Source organism: Gossypium hirsutum, chromosome D10, assembly GCF_007990345.1.
Source record: "Gossypium hirsutum isolate 1008001.06 chromosome D10, Gossypium_hirsutum_v2.1, whole genome shotgun sequence".
Taxonomy (NCBI): Eukaryota; Viridiplantae; Streptophyta; class Magnoliopsida; order Malvales; family Malvaceae; genus Gossypium; species Gossypium hirsutum.
Genome location: NC_053446.1, coordinates 4,968,709 through 4,988,296, shown reverse-complemented (window position 1 = coordinate 4,988,296; position 19,588 = coordinate 4,968,709). Strand labels below are relative to the sequence as shown.

The 19,588-nt window shown below is 30.8% G+C and overlaps 1 long non-coding RNA gene across 1 annotated transcript; it reads left to right on the top strand.

Moving 5' to 3' along the window:
* Positions 1-1,394: 1,394 nt before the first annotated feature.
* On the top strand, positions 1,395-6,479 carry LOC121222340 (uncharacterized). Its single transcript, XR_005919574.1, has 2 exons — positions 1,395-1,539; positions 4,098-6,479. It is a non-coding gene; the product is annotated as an uncharacterized lncRNA (long non-coding RNA).
* Positions 6,480-19,588: the final 13,109 nt, after the last annotated feature.

Below are 19,588 nucleotides of genomic sequence, written 5' to 3'. Positions count from 1 at the left end.
ATATTATAAATAATACATATATATAATATAATATAATAATTTTAATTGTATATTAGCAATGGTCAATTTATTGACCATTAAAAAAAATTTAAACAGTGAAGAGTTTGGTCTAGTTTTTACAAATGGTTTAATAATGATTATAATTTTTTTATTAGGGCGAATTATCAAAATAATTTATATATATTAATTAGTTATTATATTGAATAATATCATTTTGTATTAATTATATGAAAAGTGAGATTTTATTTTATATTGAATATGATGAAATAATTTAATTATTATTTGAAAATTTATTATTATATTAATTTGAATTGTCAAATAAATTAATATATATTCTAATTATGTTCAACAGTTTGAACAATGAATATAATTTTATGTTAGTTATAGTAATTAAAATAATATCTTTTAAAAAATAATTACAAAATTAAATACATAAAATTATGTCATCACATGTGACGTTAGAAATTAATAATTTAAAAGGATTAAAAAAACTAAAATAAAGAAATCAATATATATTTTTCATCTCATGTAAATCGATATTGATTGTTATATTTTTTTCAGTTAAGTATAGCCTAATGAAGCAATATGTGCGTAATAATCTTAAAAGAAAAAGAAAATTGTGGTAAAAAAATCATGGAGGTTCTTTTATCAGGAGTTAGTTTAGATTTTACTTTTTTTTATTAAAAAATTGATAAATTAGTTATTGTCCCTTAGATCAAAAAGTAAATTGGTCATTTTGTTAAAAGTTTTATCCATTTCTATTATTAAAAGTTGGTCACTGTATGACATAATGAGGTACACATAGTATGACACATGTATTTGTCTAGTTATTCTGTCAGTTACGTTAGTTTTTAACAGTAGAAATGGATAAAATCTTTAACAAAAAAATAAATTTACTATTTGATCTAACGTATAATGATTAATTTACTTAATTTTTAAATAAACGAGACAAAATATAATTTAACTCTTTATGTAGACACATCTATAATACTTTTACCAAAAAATTGAGAATACATTTAATTCATAATAATGTACACAAAAATGTTAAAGATGTTTTGCTATAAATTATACTAAAGACCCATTATTATGAACTTTCTTTTATGGAATATTATTTCCTTTTTGCCATCAGATTATGAAGGAATAATATTAGAAAACCATCTAGGAAAGCTTACATTTAATTCTACGAGAAAACTGAATTAAAAAAATTAGGGATTAATCTTAAACTTATATATAAATTTTGATTGAATATATAATTTGTCACGTTAGTTTTAATTCAGTGTAATTATACATAAAAAAAATTAGTGTTATTTTTAAAAACCGTGGGTATAAAGGTACTTTTATTCGCATCAACCGAAAGCTTAATTAAACTATTAAAGATAGTGGGGACCGTTTTAAGCAAACTGGAATCGCTCGGGTATCCTTGACAGACTCGATGAGCTTTATGATTGAGCTAATTAGTGCTCAATTTAACAAGGAGGTTGACAAAGACTCTTCAGCAGCTAATAAAAAGCATGAGAAGGATGCCTTGGCTCCCAAACAGTAAGATTGGTTTTTTATTTCTTTTAATTATTTTTTATAGATTTATCTGTGTTTTCTTGGAATTGCCATGGATGTCAAATAAAAATTTTCCCTGTATTTTTTCAAGAATATAGGCAAAAGTAATTGGTTACAAAGCAGATAAGATCATTTCCAGTTTGGGTTTTTAGAATTCGCATAGAGTAAGGCTATTGGTTTTTCAGGAGGTATCTGGCTTGGCTAGAAAGATAATATTTCAATTGAGGTAATTTGTAACCACCCCTAATTTATTGTTGTTTGGATTTTAAAGAGGGGTCAAACCCAAGTTGTTACTGTTGTTTTTGTTTATGAGAGTATTGACAGACAAAAAACGAGACAACATTGGGAGGGTTTTAATACGGTTATACCGCCTAGAAGGGTTCCTTGGGCTGCTATCGGTGATTTTAATGCTTTACTTCATCTAGAGATAAAATAGGAGTTAAAAGAGATGGAATTGGATGTTCTCCTTTTGGAGACTTTCTCGATGTGAATAATTTGCAGGATTTAGGTTTTAAAGGACCACATTTCACTTGGTATCGAGGAAGAATATTTGAGAGGCTAGATAGAGCGATCGGAAAAGAAACTTGGATTAGAGTTTTTCTTAGTTGCTCAATCTCCCATCTTCCTAGGCTCAAATCTGATCACATATCACTGCTTTCTCTCAATTTAAAGGTCAACTTATTTGGGGGACGCCCTTTCAGTTTCCTGGCTGGTTAGGTTGAACATCCTAACTTTTCAAATTTTGTCAAGGAAAATTGGGTTTTCAAGGGTAATATGACAGAGGCTATCCAACAGTTTACTTTGAATATTAAGGGGTGGAATAAATCTATCTACGACAATATTGGCACCCGCTATAGTCTTTTGATGAAGAAACTTGCGAAGATTCAAAATGAAATGGATAAATCGGGGTCCAACACCTTAAGTCAGTTTGAATTAAAGGTTAGGGAAGAGTTGGAAAAGATTTTACACCAATATTTCGGCCTAAGAGCTTGACAATGAATGTCAAGGTCGTGTCCTTAATAAGCAACTAGTTGACCCTCTCTGAGAAATCAATAGATGGGATTCTGTTAATGGTCGATTTCTTAGTATCCCCTTCTACAAACTCCAAATCATGACCCAACTCCATCTCTTGAGTCTTATTCGACCTTTTCGATACCGATGAACCTCCTACTAATTTGTCTTTCTAGGTCAATATTGGCGTTTGAGTCAAATTCTTCGTAATCGACATGTTCAACTCTGTCCGTTGATCCTTGTTTCAAACTTTTTTAGTAGAGCAATCTTCCAGCTAACCACCGTCCTCAGCCTCACTGGTTGTAGCACTAGAAGAAATCACAGTAGCCATTGTACCTTTTAATTTTATTCTCCTACTTTACCAGTTCTTTTTTGAAATAAAATAAAATGCGTCCAAAGTGAAAAATGCTCCTATTGTGCGGTTCAAGCATTGACTTCGGTTTTCCTTTTCTAGAAAGAAAATAATCATCGGGGTTTACCATATTGCCCTCAATTTTTTGTTTAATTTATGTTGAATCCTTATACTCTTCCAACTTTTGAAAATTAATCCCAATACTTTTAATTCTAAGAATTTAATCATTGCACTTATCTGATTTAAAAATTAAAGTCCAATCAATAGTACAACTAATGAACTTTTTTTAATTAGGATGTGCATTTAGGGCACTGTCAGCATATATGAATAAGTCCGTACATCATCAATGAACCATATTAAAACACAATAAGTTAATGAATAATTTTAAAAATCATTAAAATTAAATATAATTATTTTATTTTGTGATAGGTAGCATACTCAATGTAGACAATTTCGCACCGATTTCGATTGTCTCAGCCGATGCACACCATTCCAATAATAAATTGATGCAACTAACTCATTTTTCTGCATCAATTAAAATTTCAGCCTGTACTTGTCGCATCGGTCTGTTCTGCCCAATTCTGATCATATCAACAGGAACATTATGCACTTGCTAGTGCATGAATAATATTAAAATTTTTAACTTTTTACAATTATGGTAATAAATAAAAAAAGCTTTTACCAAAACATTGTGCACTGAAATGGTGTGTACAAATTTTGATGTTTGTAAATATTTTTATATACATATATTTAATATTTTCCAAAATATAGATAAATTCGAAATGGTACACTGAAATGGATTAGTACTGGTACGCCCTAATTCCAGTTAAGGTAGTTAGTACCGCACCGGTGGCACATGTTTTTCTACCGGAACTGGTGTGTACAAATTGGTTAAACTACACAGATAGTCACTCAATTATAAAAAATTTCATTTTTAGCACAAATATTATATAATTCCCATGTAACCTTTTCTTTTGGTACAACAGAAATCAATGTATTCCACCATTGGTAAGCCAAATCTTTTAACAGAGATACAGCACATTTCAGACATTCGGTCGGTGTGCAAGATAATTCATCAAAAACCCTGATAGTGTTTTCTAACCAAAATTTAGCCCTTTCAGGATCATCTTCAGTCGTTGCTCTAAATTTTCTGCCACATATTTATGGATTTTATTAACAGGAGGCGTACCAGTTCAAACAAGTTTTGTACCTTGTGGCATGTTAGGAACCGGTTGAAAAGCAGGAGGGGGAAGTTGTTGTACAAGATTTGTTCTTACAAATTTTGTAAACCATTCATTCATCATTTGGAAGAAGGCTTCTTTAGCCTCTCCTCTTCGGCCCTTAGATACGAGCCTTCTACTACTCGAGGTTGTTATTTAAACTGAAGCTTGAGTATTGATTTCAGCTTCTTCAGATTCAGCTCGGTTGGATAACATTACTATATAAAAAAAACATGTTTTAAAATGGTCAGGAGATATTACACTATCACAGGTTATATAATGTCATGTATAGCTAGACTCGTATATGCTACGTTAGTCCGAGAATCGGCTAAACCGTAGCTCTGATACCAATAAATGTAACACCCCTAACCCATATCTGTCGCCAAAACAGAGTTATAGAGCATTACTGGAAATTTACAGATCAAATACAAATATTTCATATCACTTCACATTCATATATCCGAAATCAATCATAAATTAATCATATTGTCCCTTAAATGAGCCCTCTAGGCCTAAAACATACATTAGAAACAGTCGGGACTAAATCAGGAACTCAAAGAATTTTTCACAAAATTTCAAAATTTATCCAAGATGCAGGACACAAACGTCCGTGCCTTAAGCCATGTGGCGTTTGAAGTAGGGCACACGGTCGTGTTCCAGCCTGTGTAACTCTCTAACTTGGATCACATGGCCAAGTTACACGTCTGTGTGCTAGGCCACGTGAAAATTATAATTTTCATTAATTAGGTGCAGGGGTCACACGGCCAAGCCACACGCCCGTGTGCCAGGCCGTGTGTTCAATTCTGAGCATTCTATTTTGAAATTTTTAAGATGCAAGGGACACACGACCAGTACACACGCCCATGTGCTAAGCCGTGTGTGACACACGGCTGAGACACACGCGCGTGTCTCTGCCCGTATGGACAAAATAAGGCCATTTCCAAGCCTTATTTCTCACCCAATTTCACCTTCCACCTACACCAACACTTAAACACATTCACCAACTAATTCAAGACATTTAAACCAAGCCAAACCAAGTTTTATGCATGACATATCATCACATGTGTTCATGTATTCAAACTTACTTAATCGACCAAATTCATATATAGGCATATTTTATCAAATATGCTATCTCAATCCATTCATCCATATGATTATCATCATTTAACCATTTCAAACTCACACATCAAACATGTTAATACTACATATATATACATTTCAATATATATACCAAACACAAGCTATACCAATGGCTAGTTATAACCAAAACATTTATATAACAACATTGGTTAAGTTAACCTATACATGCTATTATAACAAAAAAATTAGTTTCATATTTGTACCAAACTAGGCCAGTGGACAGTGTGAGTGATCTCCGCCAAGCTTCCAACCCAATGAGCTTCCAAGTACTATAAGACAGAAGAAAATAAAACAGAGTAAGCATTTAATACTTAGTAAGTTCGTATAACATGAAATTAACTTACCATACATTTACATTTAAAGTAAGCATATAAACACATTCCAAACAACTTGTCCAAAAGCCTAAGCACATAATCTCATCAAACAAGTTAGTTATTTATTTCATGTAAATACCAATAGCAAGGATGAGCTCATTAAATATCAAATTCCATGTAATTCATGTTTATACAGATAATGATTCATTTTAATTTCATATGTTCTCATGTCAGAATTTCACCCACTGAATTATTTGAAATCTCGATGGATACATGGGTAGGACACATGAAGTGTACACTACTGTAAATCCGCCAATTCATATTCGAAAATGCTTTTACGAGTACATAAACAGAAAGCTCTCTCTCAAGCCATATAACGGGTGTAAAGCCCATATTTTGCCCGGGCCCAAACCAAAAGCAACCCAATCTCCAAAATAATTAAACACACTAAAAATGAATTACAAGCCCAAAAATAAGAAAAAAACCTAGTGGCCCAAGTGGCCCACAACTTAAAATCAGTTTCAGTAAAATTGAAACCCTAACCTAACCCTAATGCTCATGCGCCGCTCCCATGTGCTGCCGTACGCCTCCTCTGCCACCGCTTGTCAGCCTTGCACCAAAATGGCCAAGGTTATCCCTCCAATGCTCGTTGACTTTGCCAAAACCTACAAACAGGACAAAAAGGAGACAGACATAGAAGCAAGACAGTAGAAAATAGTATTGAAATCGGCTATAAGAGCCGAATGAAATGTATTGAAAAGGGGGGGCTTTTGTTTTTGATTTTCGGTATATAAAACCGATTATATACAGATTGTAAAGGGGATTCCGATTTGAAAAAAAAACATTGAAGAAATATTAAAAAATAGTTTGAAAAGGTGACTCCTTTTTTACGATTGCTTCTTTTTTTCGGTTATTTTTTTGTTTTTTCTCCTACACATTCGAAATAAATAAAAATAAAGAAAGAGAAGAAAAAGCTACCTGTTTCGTTCTTCGTTGTCGGGATTCGAAGGGCCCCTCCTCTATTCGGTCATTTTTGGCCGTTTTTTCTAAAAGACAACCCCAGATTTGGAGTCAAGGGTTGAGAAGGGTTAAAGAGGCTTTTTTTATTTTCTGACCGCCGCCTACGGCGGCGCCGACGCCGGTGATCGGCGACCGGCGCGGCGGCGTTTGGCTGGACCCTTGGCCGGAGAGAGGAACGGAGAAAGGGAAAGGGAGAGCATATCAGTGTTTTTTTTGTGAGAAGGAATGAATGATTTTTTTTGAAAAGAAATTTGCCTTTTATAGGCCCTTAAAACGACGCCGTTTTGGCCGGCGTCCTTAAGCCCCAAAACGACGTCGTTTTAGCATGGAACGGACCGACCCAACCCAAACCGCCAAGGATCCGCGTGTTTCTGGATAAAAGGGGTTATTTGCACTCCTGATCCTTCCGCTTTTGAGGCTGTTTACGATTGGGTCCTATTTTGTTTTTATTTTTTAATTTTTCCACAAAATTTCATTTTTCTCTCGATTTGGTCCTCAATGAAGCTGTGCGTTTTAGAGGAGAAGGGAAATTTTACCTTCCAGGCCCTCTATGTTATTCGCACATTCAAATCAATCCCTCCGTTTTTTATTTCGATTTCGCCCCGTATTGTTTGCTTTTATTTCGATTTAGTCCCCTTTTTAGCATTTTTATTATTTTCTTCATTATTTTAATGTATTATCATCTTTTATTATTTATTATTACTATTATTATTATTATTATTACTTATATTATTGCTACTTATCATATTATTATATAATAGCTTAAATATACATACACGTATACCTTTTTCTTTATAATTTATTTAATATATAAATACTTTTTTATCTACTTTAATCTATATACTTAGTTGCATAGTTTCATATTTGATTTTCCATATGTATACGCATCCCCATATACCTTTTGATTTTTGTATGTTTACATGCATGTATTTTTAGGATATATATATACTCACTTGTTTTGTTATATATTTATATTATTACTTGCTTATTTACATTTTTTATTTCCGAACTTTATTATACATATGTGCATAGATGTTTTGTTTTGTCTTTGTCTTTATTTTTATTCTCATTTTACAATTTTATTTATATTCATTGGAGTTATTATTGTCTTATTTGATTTATTCCCATCATTATTTCTATGAAATGTTTTAGCCCTAGTTATTTATTATTTCATGTATAATCGTTTTGTCATCTTTTATTTATTTACCATTTTGTTGTGATTGTTCCTATTATTTACGATTCACATCATCGTATTCATATTTATTTAGTTACGCATATTAACATCGTATCTTATTTCTACTATTTCGTGTTAAATTATTTCATTCAATAAATGAATTATGAGTTTTGAATAAACAATATTTCGTGTTTAGATTCGAGAGGATCGTACCCTAACTTACTGGGTTTCGATCTTCACAATAAATCTAAATACGCGAATCTTTTCAAATTCAAGTTTCAAATGATCTCGAAAATAAAAAAAGATCGTGTTCTAGCTTACTGGACATGATCCTTTTTTAAATTCGAGATAGTTAAATAGCTTTTAAATTTTCGGCATTCATTCGCGCATTGGAAATTCGAGACATTGTGTCCTAACTTACTGGGTATGATGCCTTTTCTCGATTAATGCGAATTATGCCCCTTTTCTTGAAAATTTTCAACGTTTTAATACAAGGATCGTATTTTTTTTTAAAATTCTTCAAAGTTCTCAATTTTCGACATTTAAGACATTAAGTAATCAACTAGGTACCAATTTTGGCCATATCGAGGGTGCTAATCCTTCCTCGTGCGTAACCGACTCCCGAACTCGTTTTTCTGAATTTTGTGGACCAAAATCGTTGTTTTAATAAATCAAACTGTTTATTAAAAACAACCACTTTTCGAGGTGACCTAATCACACCTCATTAAAAAGGATTGGTGGCGACTCTCGTTTCATTTTTCAAAACCCAAGTCGACCCCGTTTTCATCAAAAAATGGTGTCAACAACGGGAAGCTCATGTGAGCCCTGTAACGGGAAACTTATCCAGGCAATATAACGAGATGCTCACAAAGAGCCTATATCTGGTAGCTCCGGATAGCAATTAACGGGTAGCTCCGAAGAGTAGTTAACGGGTAGCTCCGAAGAGCAATTAATCAGGAAGCACTGGATAGCCATATAACAGGAAGTTCAAGTGAGCAATAACAGGAAGCCCACAAAGAGCCTTTAATCGAGAAGCTCGCAAAGAGCCATATACAGAATCACAAAGGACCTTTAATCAATAAGCTCATAAGAGCTGTGGCGTGTCTACAACACATGCAGAATCACAACCAATCGGAATGCTCCGAAGAGCTATTAATAGAAAGCTCGCAATAACCATCTAACGAGAAGCTCGAGAGGGCTTATAACGGGACGCTCTTTTGAGCTACGGTATATCAGCAACATATGCAGGATCATAACTAATCGGGAACTTTGTATCCAATCGAATTCTATTCATTCAAACCGGACTTAATATTTATCGAGTATTTTTTAGAGATGCGATCAAATTTCATATACTTAATCATTACATAATTCACATACAAATCATTCAATTCAAGCCTATAATTACACACTTAAGTTACACGAACTTACCTCGACAATATTCGTGAACTTGTATGCTACTAATCCATTACTTTTTCTTTACCTCGATCTAGCTCCGTATTTAGTCTATTTGAATCTATACGAATAAATTTACCTCAATTTAATACAATTCAATTCACATCATAGGCAAAATTACCACTTTGTCTTCATACTTTTAATTAATGATAATTTCGTCCCTATGCTTAGAAAATGAAATTCATGTAATTTTAATCCTTAATCCAAGCCTAACTGATTTTTACATATAACAATAGCAGCCCATGTATTTCATAAAAATTGAAATTTTTCCATGAATTTTACAACTTTTCAATTTAGTCCCTAAATCATGACTTCATCCAAATTTCCTTAACAAAAGTTGTTTATCTATCAATAACCTTTCATTTTCTACCATAAAACTTCATAATTCATGCATACTCATCCATGAAAAAACCCTAGTACTTTGATAACTTTGCAAATTAATCCCCGAGATAGCTAAATTAAGCTTTTATGATCTCGGAAACATAAAAATTACTAAAAGTGGGACAAGATTACTTACCCAATTAAGCCAAGTAAGCTTGCTTGAGTTCTCTTCTCTTATATAGGGTTTCCATGAAAATAATTTGGGAAAGATGATGAAAAATATGATATTTTCATTATTTAATTAGTTATCATCTTTTATCATTTCACTTTCCAATTTCATCTTTTTCTTTATCTAATTTTTCATGGATGAATCATCAAACTTATCTACTAACTCCTCTTAATGGTCTATTTGCCATATAAGGACCTCCAATTTTGAATTCCATAGTTATTTGATACTTATAGCTACTAGAACTCAACTTTTGCATTTTATGCAATTTAGTCTTTTTATCAATTAAACATGTAATCGGTAAAAATTTTTTAACAAAATTTTCATACGATATTTCTAACATAATTCAAACCATATAATAATATTAAAATAATTTTATTCTCAGACTCAAATTTATGGTCTCGAAACTACTTTTTCGATTTCACTGAAAACGGGCTGTTACAACTAATACCACTCTATAAAAAACGTTATTAGTTGGATGTTAATTTTTAAATAAAAAAGACTAAATTTTTAGAATAAAAAATAGAAGAATCAAATTTTTAAAATTCTAAAAAGTAGCAAAATTAGATTCTTTTAGCATTTTCCAATCAGTCTCCCTTTGACATTTATCACCGTCCATTGAAATTGAGTTGTGATCATTAATTCAAATAAAATAAGCATATCATGGTTTTATTAAACTATTTTTAAATTTTAGTTTAAAACAGGAAAACAAAACCTCCACCGACTTACAAATATTGATTTGAGGTGGGAAGCCAAAATCATTTAACTACACTTAACTATGGGATGCCAAAGATAATTAAATTCCAACATCACATGATATTCCTTTTCTTTTTCTTTGTTTACATTCTAACTTTTGGTAGGACAGTTCTTTCTTTCTTTTTTGTTAGAAAAACCAAAATAAAAAGAAATTTGTTTTTGCCAATGGTTTTACTTTTCCAAAAAAAAATTCATAAAATAATTAAAAAATCAATTAAATTTTTAATAAATAATCAATTAAGCCTTTAATTAATAAATATATAATTTTATATTAATATTTATATATTCGTAAACAAAAATAAATAAAATTATTTTATTTCAAATTTGGCTTAAACCAAACTGTAGAAAGTAGTTACTTTGTTTTGTTAGTTAAACACTATTATATAAAGAACACCTTCTAACCTTATTCAGCAGGAAGAATGAATCTGTTCTCATTACTATTTCTTAGAAAATTTCTCAAACTCAAGTTCGTTTGTTTTACTGAAAATGGTTTTTGGAAAATTTAATATTTTTTGGTGTTTAGATGAATCTATGTAAAATATTTTATGTTGTTTGATTGATTTCCTAAAAATATTTCATAAAAGTTGTTTTCAATGAAACTAACATACATTTTAAATTTATGATAAAGAGTTTAAATGAAGTAGTGAATTGATTACAAAGTGATGTTAAGGATTAAATTGTAAACTTTTTGAAATTTATAATTGAAACAAGAGAAGTGATATGCATGAAAAATCTTCATGTGAAATGAGATATTATAATGAATTATTTGATTAAAGTGTGAAAAATAAATTACATGGCAATAGGGACTAAATTGAAAATTGTACAAAAGTTTAAGTGCGAACCAATCTAATATGTGAATAAGAAATTATGATAAACTTTAATGAATGTGTTATGAGATGATGAAATATGCATCAAGTATTGTAAAAGTGAAATTGTGGAAAAATATGGAATTTTTATGATGACAAGGACTAATTTGTTAAAGTTGAAAAAATATGTGGATGAAATAATAGAAGTGAAATACATAGAAGTTTCATATGTGAAACAAGGTATTAAGATAAATTATGTGATTAAAGTGTAATAAGAAAGAAAATTGATTTAATATAATTAATTACCGAATATTGAACTTTTATGACAAAAAATAGCTAAATTGAAAAGTTATGAAAACTTATAAAAAAATATATATATATTTGATGAGTGAAGATGTAGCATAGAATGTAACATCCCGGTGCTTTAAGCTGATGTTTAGGTCGAGTATGAATATGTTACAGTGAACAGAGTCTTATCAGTCTGGAAAATGTCATACAGAAAAAAAAAATTGGTAAGACATTTTACGGAAATGAAGGCGTAAAAACATTTTACATGAAACAAACATAAAAAAAAGCTGAAAATATTTTCCGTAAAAGCTTTTACATTGAAACAAACGGAGCCTAAATTCATTAAATTGAGGATGGATCCAGGATTTTACTCTAAAGGGACGGAAACTTCTAAATTTGAACTACTTTTTTTTAACATAAAAAAGTATCAATTATTCTCGGATACCTTTTTTATTATCAAATAAATTAATTTAATATTTTTTTTAAAAAACATGAATGATTTAACTGTAAAAAAATCACACTATATAAAATTAAATATTTTTCCCAATATGCAAAAAAGAATAACTAATATTATACTAAAATTTGCATAAATATCATTATAATTCCAAAAATTAAATTAAAAAAATTGGTCTTAAATCTTAATCCTATTTCTCAATACTAGGTATCCTAAATTGCACCCTCCGCTTTTTCATAAGATTGAACTCATCAGTGATAGAATATGTTGAAAATTCTCGAGCTATCTCTTTTTTGATGAATGCCACCAAGTAAGCTGAAAGAAAATCATCCTCCATTCTGTTGTGAAGCCTTGCCTTCACAATTTTCATGACTGAAAATGTTCGTTCAGTTGTTACAGTAGACACGGGAAGAGTTAGCACAAGACGAATAATTCTATCAAGAAGAGAATAAATACTTGACTTATTAGTCTTAGCTAGCACTTGATACAACTCGACAACTGTAGAAGTTTTCTACAACTCCGTACTTTGATGAGCATCAAGTTGAAAATGCTCCAATTGAATCTTTGATTATTATTATTTGGTAACACCAAATCTAAAATATATGATAATTTATATATAAAATTTAAAAGTTTGAAAATTCCATTCGCAGAATTATGCTATTTCATGTCTAAATTTTGAAGATATAAATGTTTTATATATTCAAAATTTAGAGAAAAAAAAAGTGTTATATTTGTTCTCAATAATTATTCGACAAAAATGATGCCAAAAAATAGAATATTTATTTTTACTAATAAATTAAAATTTTAAAAGATAGAAGGCAACAACTACGATGTTTTATTTTCTAATCCAAATTGGAAGGCAAGTAATTTTCTTCTATTAGTTTCTACCAAACTGATGATTAAAGTGTGTGATAATTATTAATCGGTTGAGGAACTTAAATACCTGAATTTTCGGAAATGATATGCAGATTAATATCTCATTTTAAGAGAAATTAACATATTAATTAATATTGAAATCACTAAATAAGACAAATATTAATTAGAAAAATAGAAATATAAAAATCGCTTGTTATTGTATCTCGTGTTAACAAGTATTTAAGCTTGAATCTCATCATATATATTTATCATGTCGGTTTCATATGTGTTATTATTATATATAGGTTGATTTTAACCTGGATTATTTTATTTTAAAAATCTATAATAAATATTGTTTAAAAAGAACAGTCGTTAGACTGATTTTTGACATTCACTAATGATTTGAAAGGAGGGTTTGGTGGTCTCCATCAGTAGACATCATGCAGGTAAATGGTATCTAAAAAATCATTTGAAAGAAAATGGAGGGTGTGACTGAATCATGAGGGTGACCTTATATCATCCCTACCACAACTACCTTAGGTTTGAAATTTTATATTGCCCCCATTCTCTTACATAGTCGGTGTCACATGTAAATTGCATTAAATATCTTAAACTATCACATTCATTTTAAATTCATTCTTAAATTGCATTAAATATCTTTAAATTATCAATATTATATCAATAATATTCTATTATTGTTAAAATCGTTAGTTTAACTGTTAAATGAGATATCAAATCTTATGTGGCATAATTTAAAATGAATATTGTAAAAATCTTATTTTTGAGGTTTTCGAAGATTTTATAGAAACAATTGTTCACTCTCTTTTTTTTCGGTTTTATTTTATGTTTAGTTTTTTAATTTTAAAAGTTATGTAGCAAAATTTTACTTTTCTTTAAAAATTTTATTTTCAATTATGTCACATAAGAATCTGTGTGTCATTTAATGGTTAAATTAATGGTTTCAGTAATGAAAGGATCTTATTGATATAATATTGATAGTTTAGGATGTAATTAGAATGTTTTGAAGTTTTGAGATCAATTTGGAACGATAGTCATAATTTAAGGATGTCTAGTGTAATTGAATCAATTTTAAAACACTTTAATTTAGGATAAGATTGTATTTAATGATAATTTCACCAAAGTATATATTCAAATCATATCGAGTAATCAAGTTTTAGTTTTAAAAATAAGGCATCATGATTTATTTGACTTTTTAACTTTATAAAAGAAATTATTTGAGCCATTTATTTAATTGTTTACCTTTCTAGGCCTTAAATTTGTATTTTTTTTAATCAAATCATCTTAAAATGAATGAAAACTTTATTGACATTGCATATACGTGGATTGTCACATGGATGTCACTTAAGTATTTAATTAATTTTTAAAATTTAAAAATTCAAAAAATTGTAATTTAAAAAAATAAAAATCATTAAAATTATTAAAAAAAATAAAATAAAAATATTTTTAAATATTTTTTTAAAATTTAAAAATTAATTAAATGTTGACGTGTCATATACGTGGCAATCCACGTGGATGCCACATCAGCAAATGTAACAAACTGTTAACTTTTCTATCCATTTTGGGGTGATTTAACAAAAAATGCAAATTTAAAAGCTAAAAGAGGCGATAATTTAAATGGAAGACTAAAATATTTTTTTTTGTAAAGTTGGAGGCCCAAAAATGTCATTATGCCAAAAATAAATATCACCTAAATAAGAAAGACACCAAAGATAGACAAAGGGACAAAGCTATGAATTTTATGTTGGAGTACCAAGATAAAAATTAAAAAATTTAGGGGTCTATATTAAGATGGTTTTAATTGAATAATTAAAAATTTAAAGGGCATAAAGTGTAATTTTTTATTTGACTAAAGCTAAAAAAATTAAATTGTTAATTTTGAGAAAATAATTAAAAAAACAATTATACCATTTAACTAAAGAGATCCAGTAGGAGCTTTGGCGTAAAAGGTAATAAACTTGTTCTTCAAAACTTGTAAAATTATAAGTTAATAATATTCTTTTATATTTTGACACTCAAGATTTATAATTTAATTATGATATTTCAATATAAAATTCCAGGTACATAAAGATAAAAAGATTATATGAAATAATTACGCCATATTAATATACATCACTTATATTCAAATCATATAATGTAATTATAATTTTAGAAATAAACAAATTTAGGAAATCGGAGACAATGCTTAAAAGAAGGAGTGAAGCCAGAAAATTTTTTTAGGGAGACCGAAATTAAATTTTAATTTTTACGATAGTAAAAATGTAATTTTACCATTTGATTAATTTATATTTTTATAATTTTTAAATGATTAAATCAAAAGGAACTAAAATATAATTTTACCTTTATTAATTTAAAATTTTAAAAATATTAAAGGATTTAAATAAAAAGAATTCATTTTAAGAAAGCGGGATACTTTCCAACCCCTAGATACCCCCTTGCTTAAAAGGATAATAAAAACCATCAATTTAAAATGGATTGCATCCATGGGTGGAATCCAAATCATATAGCATTATCCCTCTCCTCCGTGACTAGATAGCAGCCACAATTTCATGTGTAACAAATGAGTACAAGGCATTTCCCCTCATGCAAACGACTGGTCCTAAAAGCCCTTTTTCATAAATAAATACAAAAACATCACTTTCGAAACCTAAAATTCAAAATATAAAACTCAAAAATTTGAAACTCCAAACTCAAAATTCAAAAGAGAAACAAAATAAATTACAATTTAAATTTAAATAAAATTAATTATAATTAATTTCAATTCTTTCAATGTTCCTTTATCTTATATCAATAATGATGTATTAAATGTTAGTCCATGTATAATGGTTCTTCCAATTATTTAAAAAAAAATTATTCTGTAATCTCTCTCTTCATACCTGGCCACCAATACAATTCTCGCAAATCTCAATACATCTTTATACTTCCTAGATGCATAACATAAGGACTATTTTGTGCCTCTTGAAGTATCTCATTCTTCAATTTAACCTTGTTTGGCACATAAATTCTTCCATGAAATTTACACAACCATTATCTCCAATATCAAAGTCTCCCAAGCTATTGTGCTAAATTAATCTTCATTTTTCAATCACCTTATCATCATTTTGCTGAGCCTCTCTAATATGCTCAATTAACTGCGGCTTCACTTTTAATTCAGCTAATAATGCACCACCTTCACAAACACTCAACTGTGCAAACACTGATCTTAAATCAACAAGAAATTTTCGACTCAAAGCATCAGCAACAACATTTGCTTTACCTGGATGATAATCAATCACACAATCGTAATCTTTTAACAACTCTATCCAACGACGTTGTCTCAAGTTCAATTCTTTCTGAGTGAGAAGATATTTCAAGCTTTTGTGATCTGTGTAGATGTAACACTTTTCACCATATAAATAGTGTCTCCAGATTTTTAATGCAAAAACCACTGTTGCCAGTTCTAAATCATGCGTCAGGTGCGTTAATATGGTCTTAGTTGTCGTGAAGCATACGCAATCACTTTTCTATCTTACATCAAAATGCAACCAAGACTGCTAAGTGAAGCATCACTATATACCACAAACTCCTTTCCTAATTCTGGAAGTGTTAACATTAGAGCCTCTATCAACAATTTCTTAAACGTATCAAAACTTTCCTAACACTGCTCATCCCATTTGAATGGTACATTCTTCTAGAGTAGTCGAGTCAGGGGCAAAGTTATCTTTGAAAATTCTTCAACGAATATCCGATAATATCTCGCTAATCCCAAAAAGCTGCGGATCTTAGAAACATTTTTGGGTTGTTTCCATTCCAAAATGGCTTTAACTTTCTTTGGATCTATATGGATACCTTTGGCCAAGACTATATGCCCAAGAAACACTACTTCAGATGACCAAAACTCACATTTGCTAAGTTTCCCATAAAGCTGCTTTTCTCGTAATTTCTACAGTACAATCCTTAAATGCTGATTATGCTCATCATCAGTCTTTGAATAAATTAAACTATTGTCAATAAATACTACTACAAACCGGTCTAAATATGGTTGAAAAATACAACTCATGAGATCCATGAATGCAACAGGAGCATTAGTCAACCCAAAAGGCATCACCAGAAATTCATAATGTCCATATCTGGTTCGGAAAGCAGTCTTTGGCATATTACTTTCTTTCACTTTCAATTGGTAATAACCAGATCTCAAATAAATTTTAGAGAATATTGCTGCACCTTTCAATTGATCAAATAAATCATCAATACGAGGCAAATTATATTTATTCTTTATTGTCACATTATTTAACTGTCGATAATCGATACACAACTGCAACGAACCATCTTTCTTCTTTACAAACAACACTGGTGCGCCCCAAGGTGATACGCTGGGTCGTATAAAGCCTCGATCTAATAAATCTTGCAATTGTACTTTCAATTCTTTCAACTCTTTTAACGACATGTGATAAGGGGCAATAGATACTGGAGTAGTTCCTAGATAAACTTCAATTGCAAACTCCACTTTTCGATCAGGTGGAATTCCTAGTAATTCTTTCGGAAACATATTTGAAAATTCACACACCGTACAAATTTCCTTTAATTTTAGACTTTTCATAGTCAAATTTATAACATAAGTAAGAAACGTTTCACAACCCTAGTTAATCAATTTATCTGCCTTTATTGCTGAGATTATTCGGCCAAGACCAACTGGTTTCATACCTTTCACTTCTATCTCTTCACCATTTGAATCCTATATCTTAAACTTTTTCTTCCAGCAATCAATAGTTAAACCATGTTCTGACAGCCATCCATTCCCAAAATCATATCAAATTCATCAAATAGCATCAACAGTAAATCGGCCAAAAATATTTTACCTTGAATCTCAATAGGGCACTGCCTACATACTTGATTTACTTTCACTGAATGTCCCATCGGATTTGAAACATTAATTCTAACCTCAGATATCTCAACTATTAGTTTTTTTATATTAATCAACCCAGTTCTCATGTATGAATGTGTAGGACCCGGATCTATCAATGCATTAATAGATACAGAAAATAGAGAAAAAAAATACCAGAAACTACATCGGTGGCATCACCTTCCCCTCTAGTCCTAACAGTATAGACTCTGGCAGGAATGGTAGTCTCTGCACGACTCGTAGATGAATTAGTGACTCTCCCTTGACTGCCTCTGCCACCAACACCACCTCGGGTACTACCACGACCTCGAGGTGTAGAAGTTAATCTCTGAGATGACACAGAAGTAACATCAACTGACTTCGAACAATCTCAAACATAATGCTCCATCGAACCACATCTAATACATGCTCCGGTTTTACGCCAGCACTCTCCTTTATGACACTTCCCACAATAATCGCAGTATGGTGTCCAAATAATACGACCAGGACAATCTGTTCTGGCTATTAGCGTAGATGACTATCTAGATCGGCTTTTGCCTTCAACACCAATCTGAAGTGTAATGGATCTCCCTTGACTTCTGAAATCACTAGCTCGTTCAGAAGGTGGCTGTGAGCTAGAACCAATCAACCTTTTTCCTTGAGCTTTATCATCCACTTTCTCTTTATCTAACCTCATTGCTTGCTCTACCATTTTGGCTCTTTCTACCATATCAGCAATCTCTGTAATCCTGTGAGAAGCCAGTTGGACTTTAATCTTTTCTCTCAATCCCTAGCGGAAGCGTTTACAAGTAGCTTCCTCAGTAAGAACCAATTCTGGAGCATACTTGGACAGGCGAAGAAATTTCGTTCATAATTGATAATGTTCATCTTTCCCTATTTTAGCTCAATAAACTCTTTCTTCTTTTCTTCTAGATACAATCCTCCAACATATCTCTTGTTAAACTTGGTCTAAAATAACTCCCAATTAATCCGATTTGCACGATGAGAACGAACCACTGTTTTCCACCAATGAAAGACATCTCATTGCAATAGAGACACAGCTCACTTCAAACACTCAGCTGGGGTGCATTCTAATTGTTCGAATATCCTTTCAACTAATTCTAACCAGTCTTCAACAATATAAGGATAAACACCTCTCACACCTCTAAACTCAGTGGCCCTGTGTTTTCTTACTTCTTTAATCAAAGAACCTTTCTGTCCAGTGGGAGGTGTAGGTTGAGGTGCAATACCAGCAACCCTCTGTAACAAATCAACAACAATACGCAATAATAGATCATGACCTAGAGCCGACTATCTTTGTCCAGTCTCGGGGACTGATGAACACTAGTTCCCTCTTCACTAGGTGCATTGGGTCTATTTTCATCTTCTACTTCTCGTTCCATACTATCTCTCGATTCTTCAGACATGTTACTATACAAAATTTTAAACAAAAAAATTTTAGCATCTGATTTCAGCTCAAACTCAATATTTAATAATGGCATGTACACTGGACTTCACTATACATATTACATCACATTTTTACACATCCGGTATCAAATTCAGATACCTCTGATACCGCTAAAATGTAACACCTTACACCTGACTCAGTTGTTGGATCCGAATATAAAAGGTCACATTTCGTTGCTGAAGCAACTCATTTTTCCCTTTTTTTTGAAAAGAAAACGTAGTGGTAAAATTATTTTATAAAAATTTCGGCAGCATTTCTGCCTATTTTACATAAAACCCCTGCAAAATTTAGATTTTCA